Raw genomic sequence first — 14,295 nt, forward strand, 5'->3', positions numbered from 1 at the left:
ACAGGGATACCACCTACTAGATCAGGTTGGCCATGGCCCCATCCAGCCTGGCCTTGAACACCTCCAGGAATGGGGCATCCACAGCTTCTTTGGGCAACCTGTGCCAGTGCCTCCTTTTCTCCTAATGTCTAGTCTAAATCTATCCTCTTTTATTTTAAAACAATTCCCCCTTGTCCTGTCATTATCTACCCCAGTAAAAAGTCCTTTTTCATCTTTTTTTACAAGACCCTTTTAAGTACTGAAAGGTTGCAATGAGGTATCCCTGGAGCCTTCTCTTCTCCAGGCTGAACATCCCCAGTTCTCTCAGCCTTTCTTCATACGAGAGGTGCTCCAGCCCTCTGATCATCTTTGTAGCCCTCCTCTGGACCCGCTCTAATAGGTCAACATCTTTCTTGTGCTGGGGGCTCCAAACCTGGCTGCAGTACTCCAGGTGGGGCCTCACGAGGGCAGAGTAGAGGGGGGCAATCGCCTCCCTTGACCTGCTGGTCACACCTCTTTTGATGCAGCCCAGGATGATCTGGGCTGCAAACGTGCACTGCTGGCTCATGTCAAGCCTTTTGTCTACCAGAACCCCCAAGTCCTTCTCCGCAGGGCTGCTCTCAATGAGTTCTCCTATCTGGGGTTGCCCTGACCTAGGTGCAGCACCTTACACTTGGACTTGTTGAATCTCATGTGGTTCACATGGGCCCATTTCTTCAGTCTGTCCAGGTCCCTTTGAATGGCATCTCTTCTTTCTTTGGTATCAACCACACCACTCAGCTTGGTGTCATCTGCAAACTTGCTGAGGGTGCACTCGATCCCATCATCTATGTCATTGATGAAGATATTGAAAAGCACCGGTCCCAAGATGGACCCCTGAGGGACACTGCTCATCACAGGTCTCCACCTGGACACAGAACTGTTGACAACAACTACTCTCTGGGTGTGGCCATCAATCCAATTTCTTATCCACTGGATGGTCCACCCTTCAAATCCATATCTTTCCAATTTAGAGATTTACAGAAGTCTAAGTAGATGACATCAGTCAGTCTTCCCTTGTTGACTGATGCAGTCACTCCATCATAGAAGGCCACCAGCTTGGTCAGGCAAAATTTGCCCATGGTGAAGCCGTGCTGGCTGTCCTGGATCACCTCCTTGTCCAGCATGTGCTTTAACATTGCTTCCAAGAGGATCTGTTCCATGATCTTCCCAGGCACACAGGTGAAGCTCACTGCTCTGTAGTTCCCTGGGTCTCCTTTCTACCTTTTTTTAAAGTGGGAGTGATGTTTCCCTTTTTCCACTCACCAGGGACTGCTGGTGCAGATCTTGAAAACTGTGTACCATTCAGCTCTTCACATTTCAGAACTGATATAGCAGCACTGGCAAGGCTCATAACAGCATAAAATGCACATTCAAAGGGATGGAACAGCTTCTGTACAGGGATGGAAAAGAGAATACTGATATAAGTCTGTAATACCACAATTGTTAAGGAGTATGTATAGGATAGGTATAGCTAGCTCTTCTAGTACAAAACCTACAGGTCATCAAATGAAGCAAGCAATTAGTATTTTCACAACAAATGAAACAAACTGTGACTCTGCACACACTGTGATTTTGAACTGCCAAAACCCTTGCTCCACAACCCTCACTGTATATGGGTATGGGAAGCAGCTGGACAACTTCACATCAGAGAAATCTCACAAGTAAATCTTGGCTCTGAGACACAAATTACTGGTTGGTAGGAGAGTGCATGGGGAAAAATCAAATACACTTGTTCTTTTCTTGATCTCTTTTGCAGGCCTCCACTTTTGGCCACCATCAGAGACTGTGGCAGATGGACCTCTGGTCCAACTTGGAACAACCATCACCATGTTCCTGTGCTCTGACTGTTTTTTCCTGCTGTGTTCAGAGGTACAGGGTTTTCTCTAGACTCTTTTCAAACAAATAGGATTGTGTTTGTATAAACACTGAAGACTGATGTTTACAATTGATTTCAGAGCATCCTGACAAAGCTTAAAATATTGACTAACTCTTCAGAGCCAAGCAATTGTACACACTTATTAAACATACACACCAATATACATATGCATGCAGAAATGCACACATTGTAAGCTATGTATCTTTGCTACTGTGCAGGTCAGCAAATAAAAAAAATATATAAATGCTTGCACAGGCTTGCCATTAATAGCTTTCAGAACATTTTACTGGTGTAAGTAGCACATAAACCTTTTTGCAAATATAAAAGCAGGGGTGTTTAGCTAAAGGGACTGAGTTTTTATCGGAGGTAGGGCTTGAAGCCAGAGCATTTGCCAATGTGGTGATCTGATGGTTGGAAAATTTTTGTCAACTGAATGTGTGTGAAGTGAATTTGAAATGTACAAATTGAGACCCTGGCAAGAGCTTGAAATCATGTTACTGTCACCACTTTCAGCAAAACCTGAGATGCTCACATTCGACTGCCAGACCCTTTGAAGCAGCTGCTGCCAGACAACCAGCTATCTGAGACACCTTTCCATGCAAACACAGGATCAGAGATTTCTAAAACAACAGGATTACTTTCGAGTCTCAGCAACTTCAAGGTAAGAAATACAGAACAAAACATCTATCGCATTAGAAATAAAGCAGCTCCTGATAACAAGTATGGCAAAAGCAGCTAACACCTTGCATTAGATTCAGCTCCGATTTAATGCCTCTTATGCATGTTGTAATGGTATCTGGCTAGGGGCAGAGAGTTCACTTAGGATAGCTTTCAGTTCAAGGTTTGTTTTCCAAAGATGTTTTTGCTGCTTCTCAGTACACTGTAGATATGAAAAAAACTCACTGAGAAAAACAGGGAGTTCAGAGTGTGCCAGGAACAGACAGTAGCTGGTAGGTGCCACAGCTCAGCATTATATCAACAAAAAACCTCTGTGCTTAAGCAGGTGGAAAAAAAAAAAGAATGTCAGGAATACTGAATACTTCACATTTTACCACAATATCATGATGACAAAGACCTGTGACAAATAACTTTGTGCTCTTCTAATGTAGAGTCAGTGGGATTAATAGCCTTTAAAACCTTTCATTTCTCTTACACTTGATAGAGGTGCCCTAAGGGGTTGGTATTAGGTTAAACCATAGAGTGACACTGACTCATTCTAGGTCTCTTAATGCCTGTCTAGGAACTGCTAGGTCTGGAGCACCTGCTGCTAATGCTTAATGTACTTTGCATTAGCACATCATGTCAGGAGAACCTGACACTGGCAGATAAATGGATGTTTTACAGTGCAATGTTCCTTTCTGCTTCTTAACTAATCAGCAATAGCAGGAAAGGCAAAAGAGGGGATTTGACGATGTTTAACCAAAATTGTATTTTGAAACAAATAAGTATAATTTGAAACCTCACTATAGCATCTTATTTTTTGCAATAACTTCTAAGCCTCCCAGTCTATGGAAAAACGAAACAATGCAATTCATAACTAATAAACTTTCATGATGATGGAGCAGCTGGCAAGTGAAGATTACGGAACACTTCACAACCTCACAAATATTACCGACAATGTTTTGTTGAAGAGCGGAGTCATTGCTGTTTTAGGCATAATAAAACTGAGGCATGGTGAAACTGGAATCATGTTTTGAAAGGAGTCTTTCAGTGCTAACATGCATACAATCACACAAAATTGTGGTGGGTAAATTGCTTTCTAAAGGTAAAATTGTCACTTGTCCATTTTCCCTGTTCTCATTTGAGAACAAGACACAAGGTTTCTCTCCAGCTTTTCTTTCCTCCAGTGGGTATCTGCATTGCTGATCACAGTCTAGAGAAATGCCCTAAAAGTGTAAAAAATGGAAAGGACACAAAATCACACAAATGTTGCCTTCAGCACACTCCAGCATCACTGTCAAGCTGAGCAGCCCAAGCAGTGTCTGGCAGTACCAACCTATGATTTGTTCAAGCCATTTATGGGTTGGATAGGCTTTTAGGCTGTATCCCTTTTATGGTAAGTTGCAGTGTTAAGGTCTAGCACTGAGACTTGCCTGAGGTAATGCAGAACTTGTTGGTACAGAGTTCAAATTTTCTGGATATCACTTCTCTACCTCAGCCTATACAATAACTTCCCATCCTTTACATTTGTCCAACAAATGAAACAACTGTCTTGACCACAGCTTTAATGTCAAGGGATTTTACTACCAGAGCCACCATAGCTTTATATACATTCAAAGATATACCAATGCCATATCAAAACTATAACAAATAAGATTATTGAAGTGACAGGGAATGAAAGTCAGGAATTCATGACTACAGTTCTCATGGAGCTTTAATTGGATTCCTCTGTATGTCATAATTAGGATACAACATTTACAGATATAATACACAATCCATTTGCCAGAAATCCTATAGCAATGCATGGAGAACAAGAGTTCATGAGTGTGTTTACATGAGCCATCTAAGACTGTTTTCTAACTTTCAAGTATTTGACATTGTATTAAAATGTACAAAGCACGACATTACAAATATAAATCAATCAATGGATATGCTCTTTTGGGGTTCTTAAAAGACAAAGGTAAAAAGTAAGCTCGACAAAACACAACTTCAGCAATCTGCTTATTATGTTGAGTGCATTATGCAGCATAATTTTACCTCTGGGCTTGCAGCACAGCGGAACAAACCATTCTCTCATGTTAACTTAAGCTAGATGGCAGCTACAGAGTTGTGCTGTATCGAAGGGGTGATGGAGAAGTGGCTCACATACTGAGTTAAAGGAGTAGTCGTCATGGGGAATAAGTCAGCCCAGCTCTTTCTCTCTCCTTGGTATTCCACAGACCTGGAGAGCTTGGCTATTCTGGGAATAGTGTGCTCTACCTGCAAGGAGCAAAAGGTGAAAGGAATATCATGCAGGTGAAAAGAATATCATGCAACAGATAAAAGGCATTTCTGTCTCCTTATAGTATTTCTCTTGCAAAATATCAAAAGTTTGTTACAAACAAGGGAAAGTTCCCAAGAAATTTTTCAAAATCCTTATGTAATGTAAAGTATTAGACAGGCTAATTACAGACAAAACTACCAACTTCCCTGTAGGATAAGGCTTTCAGGATATTTCTTCTTACACAGTCTCAAGTCCTTTTCAGTGAAGAAAAAATAAAATAAAATTTACTTAAAAGTGGAAGAGACTTATTAGTGGTATGTGCTAGTGCTAGCAATGCATCATCGGATGCCTTACAGGTTACGAATGATTTCAGAGAGTTTAAAAAGCTGATGAAGTATGAAAATACCCAAAGAAGCTTTTTGGAGATTGCTCCTGTCCCGGAAAGTAAATCATGAATCAGGAGTTTTTAAGAATAAACTGGCAATTAGAGAAGTGTAAAAGGGAGAGGAGATATCAATTTGGTGGACTGTAGAGCCATTTTCTAACTGAGGAGTTACATCATGGTTTGCAAAGCCTTCAGCTCATTAAATGGGAAATCAATTTTACAGGGGACAAGCTGACTAGACTAGTCATAATGGCATTAAACTTACAAAAAAAAAAAAAAAAAAGAGAGATTTAAAAAGGGCAGCAAATAAACACTTATTTAGCACACTCAAGTTGTCAAGAACAAAATTAATCAAGACACAGAATGACACAAAGAAAAGAAATTCTTTAATTGCCTATTCATGAATGGCAGGAACTTGTGTGGTAAACAAGAAGAATAGGAACTACTTGTATGATGAGAACATGTTTGACTTGCTTGATATTACTGGAACTTGAAAGAAAATCTGTGTGATATGAATGTTAACTCACTATGAGCATTTAAGAAAAACTCTGTGGCAAGAGAAGGGAACAGGCAGTAGCTGGTAATAGCTGATTTCAACTTACTGACAATTATGAGTAAATATTTCCTGAGTTTACAGAGCAGTCTCCTCACACAAAAAAATGTGGCAAGGGCAATTATTTGCTGACAGCTACTTACCATCAAACTACCTCATGGAGCAGGATGACTAGTCCCTTAAAACCCTACTCATAGTGCCTAAAGAGAGGAGAAAGAGAAAGGAGTTTCTGTGCTCTATAAGCTTTAAAAACAGTTTTTTCACTGGTTGAATATCAGGTTGAGAGACATAGCTCTACAGGTTTGACATTTCCAGTAATAAAAAAGCTTTGAAATTCTGAAAAATGATTGATAAAAAATTTCTAAATCAAAAAGTTTTGTGACTCTCCTTGGAGAATTTTGTACTAGATGTTATCCTGACAGCTAAATCGAAATTGATTCCGGGACTAAAAGTTACTGGTTTCTTAAGTGAAAGTGATAACTTGATTATATTTTTACATGCAAATAGAATGTAACACAACCAGTAATTCTTACACCTGCTACTTTAAAATGGCCACTTTCAAGCAGATAAGTACAAGTTTGTGCCAAATCAATACCAGGAAGAATAACAGGAAGAACAACAATAAAGAGATTTTAAAGCATTTTAAGAGATGATCTAAGAACTGTAATCAAGACAAAATCTATTCTAGACCAGTCTAGCTTAAGAGAGAAATAAAGGTAATGTTAAATTTCAGATATAAACAGATTGGACAGTTAGATGAGGAAGAAACTGATTAGATTAGGTCACTTTCATGTAGAATTTAAAAAGAAATAGTAGAAAATTGCTACTGAAGACATGAGGATATGTGAGGAATTCTATCGCAAGTTTAGTACTGTGAATATATAATTTAATAGATATGGAGCAAAGCAACCTTCCAGTAGTGATTGTCCATTGTTACATGGGAAGGATGCAGTTGTCAAAAATAATGCAGAACAGACTGAAATGCTGAATAAATATTTCAGTTTTAGGATTGGGAAAAAGCCACATGTAGTTCTGTCATACAAAGATGGTGATGAAAAGATACAGTTAAAACAATAAAACCAACATATACCAAATAGTAGCTATTAAGGCTAAGGGTCTTTTAGTAAAAATGCACCAAGAATGTTAGAAGAACTGTCTAATAAGCTTTAATTAGTCCATTTATAAATATTTGTAATAAACACTGGAAAGCTGAGCATTGTCTGAAAGTGAGACATGTCAGTTCTTTGCTTTCAAATATGATAGCATAGGTAAATATAAGCCTGTCTGCCTGATATCAATCTTAGGAAAAATAATGGAACATCAGATAGGAAAATTGATTAATAAATAATAGAGGGTAGCATATTTAATATCATCCAGTATGGTTTATGGGCAACGAAATTGTCAAATTAACAAGATATCCATTTTTTATAACAGAGGTATGAGGTTAGTCATAAATTGCAAAATATCAGTAGAGCATTTGATTTGGTTCTACTTACCATTGGATTAAGAAATTACACAACACATAATCAGAATACTAGATACTAACTGGCTTAGCTACTAGGGAAGTAATTTTAACCTGGAAACCATGAAGAGCATGCTTATTTCTTTTGGTGTTTTTCCAAGGTTAAGTTCTGGAATCTTTGCTATCTAATATTTTTTTTCACAACAAGAAAAAAAAATAAATCAAAACTGATCAATTGTGCACATGAAAAATGATGATTGACTAATAAATAATAAAGGGAAAGATCACTCAAGCAAAGCTGTTCTGAACTGCTTGGTAAACTTGGCAAGGATACTTTGCCTGGCAGTGAACAAAGAAGGCACTACTGAAGACATATGATACTATCCCTGAAAGCATTTACAGTGCATGTGACTAGGTTTGTAATCAGATGGATTTGGAATAGCTTTAGAGCAGTGGCTAAAAGTGTATTTTCTTCTTGTATGAAAAAGAAGCAGCTGGAGGTGAACTGCATTCATTTAAGATTATTAAAAAAAAAAAAAAAAGTTAAATTCCAGTTCACAAAACAGTTATTTTTAAATTCTTGTTCTCCTGCTGCATATGTAACCCAGACCACCTAATATAATTCTTGGGGAAGAGAGAGAGAGGGAGAGGCTGCATCTACAATTATATGGTCAATTTATTTCAGTTCTTGGTCCACCATCATCCAAACAGGGCACAAGTTAGAACACACACTGTTTTTCCTCTTTTTTGTGTGTGTTTTGTTGTTGTTGTTGTTGTTGTTTTCTTGTTTGTTTTTCACATAAATATCCTTCCTATGGAAACTTAGCAAAGGGTAGGGCAAGGAGATATCCAGGAAGAAGGAGAGAGACAAGCAAAAGGGAGCTTGATGTTCAGTTGTGCAGTAACCCAGCCTTTCCAGCTCAGCCAGTGATACAGAGGCTAAGACTCTTCACCAGCAATGAAGTTAATGTCACATTGTTTGCCTAAATGTAGTATTTATTTATTCATTTCAGAATGTCTTACAAACATATGAATCTTGATTTTCCATACCTCAAATGATTCTGTATCCATCCTAGTTTATTTCTATTTATCTTTGTATTTTGATTGGCTCAAGAAAGAGAATTGCATGAAGAGATGACTCAGAGAAAGGGAATACATAATATTGCATGGTGTTGATTAAGAAAAGGTAAATTTCTCATCTGGGGGTTTGGAGCTCTCTAGCATTGTGTAAAATTGGAGGATCAGCATGTCAGAATGCTCCTGTTACCATCCAGCTAACAATTCTTCAGTGTGGGTATGTGTGGATTTATGCTTTTTTATCCTCCCAAAAGACATATTTCCTTAACAGAAAAATGTTACCATGCACAAGAAATGCAGATGGTGTGTAAATCATTAATGGAACAGTCCTCAGAACCACCTCAGTGTATACCATTCTTTTATTATCATCACTAATCATTCATTAGTGATGCACTGGACCACAGTGAATTGCAGAGAATTCAATCAACTCTATTCTGTACGTCTCTCTCACAAAAATAAATAAATAAATAAATACAAAATCAATAAATTGCCTGGCTTCATAATTTCCTGTAAGTTCTCATCTGCCTCCCCTTCTCTCTGTCTGCAGTAAAAAGCTCTTCATATGTCTTCTGATCTGGGGCAAAGATAGCCACCACCTTGCAAATATAAGGAACTAAGAGGCACATTCTGAGTCTCTATGTCCAATTTTTTTACTACTGAAAATAAGACAGGACATCATCTATTTACAATATTATCTAATTTCAAATTAAAATACTTCTGTTTTTGTTTGTTTGTTTGTTTGTTTGTTTTGTACCTATGACTGATATTGGAAACCTGTTCTTGAACCTCATGTGTTAATTTTTTCTAACATATCTCTTCTTATCTCTACCTGCCAGCCTAAATGTATTCATGGTTCATTTACATCCACCTGCACTTATGCTGACATTATCTCCTCAGTGAAATAATGCTTGTAGTCTGAAGTTTTACCTTGTGATGTTTTTATGGACAGCAAGATGTCATTTCAAAAAACAAAACAAAAATAAAACCTCCACTTCTTTTATTATATTTGTAGGACTTAGATGCCTCGTTTACTCTGAATGCATAGTTCACGGAGAACTGAATATTACTTTCCTGAGGAAGTCCCATAAGTGCACCAGCACCATGGCATTAGGACTCTTCTGTCCCTGTTTCCCTCAAAAATTGTAAAACTGGTTTAAATTTTATAAAAGATTCATCAAAACTGTATTGCTCAACTAGCATGCAAAGATTTCTCTCATCTTCTTCTAATTTATGACTATACCCACGTTTTTATTATTCCTTAAAACCAGTTCACACTTTGTTCTATTAAATTTAATCTCATTGCTACTGTTCCTGTTCTCAAGACATTGCATTTTTTTCTTGCATAATATTCAAGTCCTCTGCTGTACTGAAAACGCCTTCCAACTTTGAGTTATCATTAAATTTTGTTAGCAAACTCTAACTTTATGTGATACACACTCTTCTACAATAATTAAAGTGTTCTACTTTCTTTACAGCTAGTGCTGTTATGTACCAAAATACAGCATGCATGCCCTTCTGAAAGAAAAAGCACACCAACAAAAAAAATACATGGGCTTTCAGTGACAGGTCTGGGTGAAATCCCAGGTACCACTGCATGAGCACAACTTAACTTTGCACCAGCATATTATTGTGAGTGTAAAACATATGATATTTTCTCATTTCAGTTCAGTTTCAGTACAAAAAAGTATATTTATAACGTCAAAAAAGTTGAACCTTTTAATGTTCTGATCCTACCCATGCACTGAAGCAAAAAATAGCCTTTTCGATATCTTTCATCACTAAAGAATACTGACTGTCCCAGGGAACTAACCCACCTAATGTATTCAGAAACAGTACTTGCAAATACAGTGTCATACCGTTTGCTTATATTTTAGACAACGCAAGTAAAGGAAAGACAGGGGGAAGACATTTCCACCTGGGTGCCACCTGTAAGTTATCTTGCTTTTCCGGTTATGAGTTCAAATATCTTCCTCTTGGGGGTTAATATTCATTATGAAACTTGTTGCGAATTTCCAAATTCGTGTGACATTTGGTTTAAGTTTGTTCTTTCTGCTTATAAAGAAAGCACTTATCCTTGAAGTTAAGGATGAATAGGATTTGAAGTCCTTGTGCTATAGAAAAAAAACTAAATAAAGGGATAGTTGTGGTGCAGCTTGACAGTGTGATACTGGAATCTAATTCTTATTCACCATAAGACAAAATATCTTTTACTTATTCTTGTCTTTGACTCTACCTCTTGGACTTTCTTATAAAAGATGAAACATATCTTCCTCTTTATATCCAGCTATACAATGGGTGTCCTAGTTTAAAAGAGAACAGACAATGAACCAAGAGAACTGGGAGGCTGACAGCATGAAAGTCCATCACCCTGAAGGCAGAAACACATTGCTTTTTTATTAAAGTATGTCATGGACATGCTAAAAGGTATTTACAGCCCTTAGCCACACAGTTTTAAAAACACCTGCTGTGTCAAAATGTTTCTGAAGAGAGATGGACTAAACTAACATGTAGAAAATCGATCCCTTCCTCTTCCCTTTGTCTATTCCTGTGAGCTGTAAGTTTCAGAAAGCAATTATGCTTGCGATAGTAGCACTGAGATTTTTGTGGGCACGTGTTGTGACTGGCAGTCACTAAAATGGGACTTCATATGCACAGATTTAAATGTATGAGACGTAATACAATTTTTGGTTGCTGTTGCCACACTTACACTGCCTTAGCGTAACCCATGTTTCTAAGAAAATATTAATTTTCTGGAAAGGATCTATTCAAAAATATGGTTTCATGGAAATGTGAAGACACCATAACATAGAGACTAAGTCTGAGGTTCAAACTACCACACTTGTGATATGTCATAGGAAGCATTCAAACTAGCAACATTGCTTGTGAATGAACAATTGTCATGGGAATCCCATGAGATTTAAGTATTTGATTTTTTTTTCTTACTATGTGTTCTAACATTTTGTATACTGCTTAATTGTTGTTAGAGCATCTGCAGCATGGAATAGCTGTTCATAACTAGAGGGAAGATGACAGATACTATATTGGGTCAAAGGGAGTACAAATACTTTCCAGTGTTAAAAATTGCCTTTTTGATGTTGATGACAGGGCTTTCTTGGCTGACTGATGAACTATGAAGGGGACACTACATGGCTGACATACAGCTGCCAAGTTATTCATACATGTTCAGCATTTATACAAACAATAACACAAAACTTTTCCACGGAGGTGCACAGCATCAGATTTATGAAGAGGGACACACGTAATATTTGATATAATGCTTTTATGAATATTGTTTCATTGCAGACTAAGAGGATCACCACTGGCAACAAAGCAGATCCTCCTGGAATACAGCAACTCAGGCATTTTGGAATACTGCATCAAAAAGCTGATTATTCCTTGGGAACCTCTCCAACATCATCTTTTGCCATATGACATGGACATCTATCTCCATGTTATTTTTCCATTTCCAAGGATCACAAGTGCTTTTCACTGATACAAATGTAAATAGAATATTTTGGTGTGCTTTGACATGCTATACTAATCCACAAATAAATAAGCAGTCGCAACAAATTTTCTCCTGCGTCATGTCGACATTTGATGTGGCATAAATATAGCAATATGCCTCAAGAAACTTCATGCTTAAAGAGAATATATGTTTCAAATAAAAACTGTAATCTTGTTTATACTTTAGTGGGAAAGGATATAAGCACTGGTAAAATAAACAATTAAAAAGCAGAGAAAAATTCACAGGTGACAAGAACAGAAAAAGAACTATAGATCTTTTTTTTCCACAACCAAAATTTTAATCCATAACATATTAATAGCTCAGCTGTTCCTCTGTTTCTTGAATAAACCTGCCATTAGATAACTTGGACCTTATACAGCTGCCTAAATTGAGGTGCCTAGTGCCATCCTAGGGTATTCTGCCTCACATTCATCTGCTCCTCCAGAAGCACACGAATCCCTGTAAGGCTCATTGTAAAGGTGAACACTGCAAGTCCTGTGCCACATCTTTCAGCCCCAAGCTGGCATGTCAGATGCTCCAGCTTTTACACAGTGACCCTAAGTACTCATATTACAGAATAAAATCTCATCCTGCACCTCTGTCCCACAGCTGGACATTTAGGTACCAGCAATCTCAATGTGAATCCTACCTGTAGGGGTTCAATTCAGTTGCACACATGTGCCATCATGTGCCATTTGGGATGTCTCACAATAGCCGAGACACTATCGTGACCAACATGACACAGAACTTGAGGGACGTCTGTGCACTCCCAAAGCAGCCCCTAGATACCAGCTGGGACATTAAGGCATCTCAAACAGCACTCAACATCTGTTTGTTGACAAGTGAATCAAGTTCATTAGGATCTCTAGGCTTTTCTCAATATATCTAAATGGTTTTCAGGAGGACTGTGCTTTCAAGACAATGATAAACAACAGCAAATGAGTAAAGCTTGCAATAATACAGAAAGGGGATCATATTAGTCCAGCAACAGGCTGGCCCTTTCTAGCTTATATTATTTACAGAGGATTTAGCTGTTTTTGTCATTTTCTGCTGTGCTACAGACCATACAAACAAAGCCTTTAAAGTTCAAATGCACAAATTTGGCCACAGCTACAAATAACAAATCGACTAGTCTTAGCAATGAAATGTTAATTGCTGTCGGAGAGATTCAGTTCACAGAGAAAGAGCTCACAACACTTAATCCTTGCCAAATTAGGAATTTTTAGCAGATATGAGTATCAAAAGATTGAGTATATGGGGCCGTTTCATAAATAACATGTAATCAAAGAGTCACCAACAGTCTTGCCTGCAGAGAGGGATCTGTGTACCCAGAGCTGCCATACCTAGTTGTTTTTTGTTTGTTTGTTTTTTCCTTTGAGGCAGGGACCTAACAGCTGCATTTAGTAAAAATATAATCCTTCTTCTTCAGCTTCAGTTCTCCATATCATTTATTCGTTTCTCAAATGGCCAAACTAGAGGTGTTTACCACTACACACTACAATGAGCAGTAGCCTGGTAAGAATAGCCCTCTTGCAATTTATATTTGATCTTCCATAGTAACTCAATATAAAAAGCAAACCACTGAGATTAAAATGTCAAGCTGACCTAAGATATCCATTCCTTCCTGTGAACTGAAGTTCTCTAGAAAAATAAAATAAAATAAAAGGAATAACTAGAGCAGAGTTTCTCAGTGACTCTGTAAAGTCTCTGAGACTTTGTAAAAAGAAGGAAGTGGGATATAAGGAAGGGAAAGCATGTACAGCCCGTGTTGTGTATGAACTCTGAAGTAAAATGGATTCAAGTTCTGCAGAAAGCATTTGATATAGAGGGGAGGAAGCTGCAACTATTTGAAGTAAATTAGAGGATAGAAAGGAGAAGTTAAAAATCTAAAATCTATATAATTTTTGATGTTGTTCATCTGAGGCCTTAAACCAACTGCCCACCTCAATCGTCTTTTAAGTTATCTAAAGTTTAAAAGAAGGTCCCTATGTCTAGCAGTGTTCCCACAGACAGGAGAGTCTTCAACATAGTTTTGTGTGTGTGTGCAGAGCTGCACATTTGTTCCTAGTCCATAGGCTTAGATTTCGCATGACACCAAACTCTCCACACACTAACTTAAAGTCTCCCAAGAGTCTGCAGTAAAAGCAGATTCAATACCTGGAGACACTCATGTTCAGGGTTTGGCACTGTAGTCCAAAATCAGCAGCCTTGTATATGGAGCCCCTATATAGCTAGGGTTTGGGAAATGGCAATGTGCTACAGAATTGAGCACTTTGGGGGGGTTAATGCATGTTCCTGTGCATATAGGTAATGAAGGTGAATCACGCCCCACTGAATCTGTGTTGTCTCTGCAGAGTAATTACTCCTACAGTAATTACTCCTGAGTTCCAGGTGTAGGACTAACCCAGACAACTAGCAGAAACTAGTAAGTGTTTGGTTTCATCCAACATTTATGTTCACTGGATTCATAAAACTGAGCCGCCTCTGAACAGG

The 14,295-nt window shown here is 38.0% G+C and overlaps 1 long non-coding RNA gene across 1 annotated transcript; it reads left to right on the top strand.

The window, feature by feature from the left end:
- Positions 1–2,438: 2,438 nt before the first annotated feature.
- On the top strand, positions 2,439–11,867 carry LOC121063598. The gene is made up of 2 exons (XR_005816083.1): positions 2,439–2,558; positions 11,601–11,867. It is a non-coding gene; the product is annotated as an uncharacterized LOC121063598 (long non-coding RNA).
- Positions 11,868–14,295: the final 2,428 nt, after the last annotated feature.

This window comes from Cygnus olor, chromosome 1 (assembly GCF_009769625.2).
Source record: "Cygnus olor isolate bCygOlo1 chromosome 1, bCygOlo1.pri.v2, whole genome shotgun sequence".
Classification (NCBI taxonomy): Eukaryota; Metazoa; Chordata; class Aves; order Anseriformes; family Anatidae; genus Cygnus; species Cygnus olor.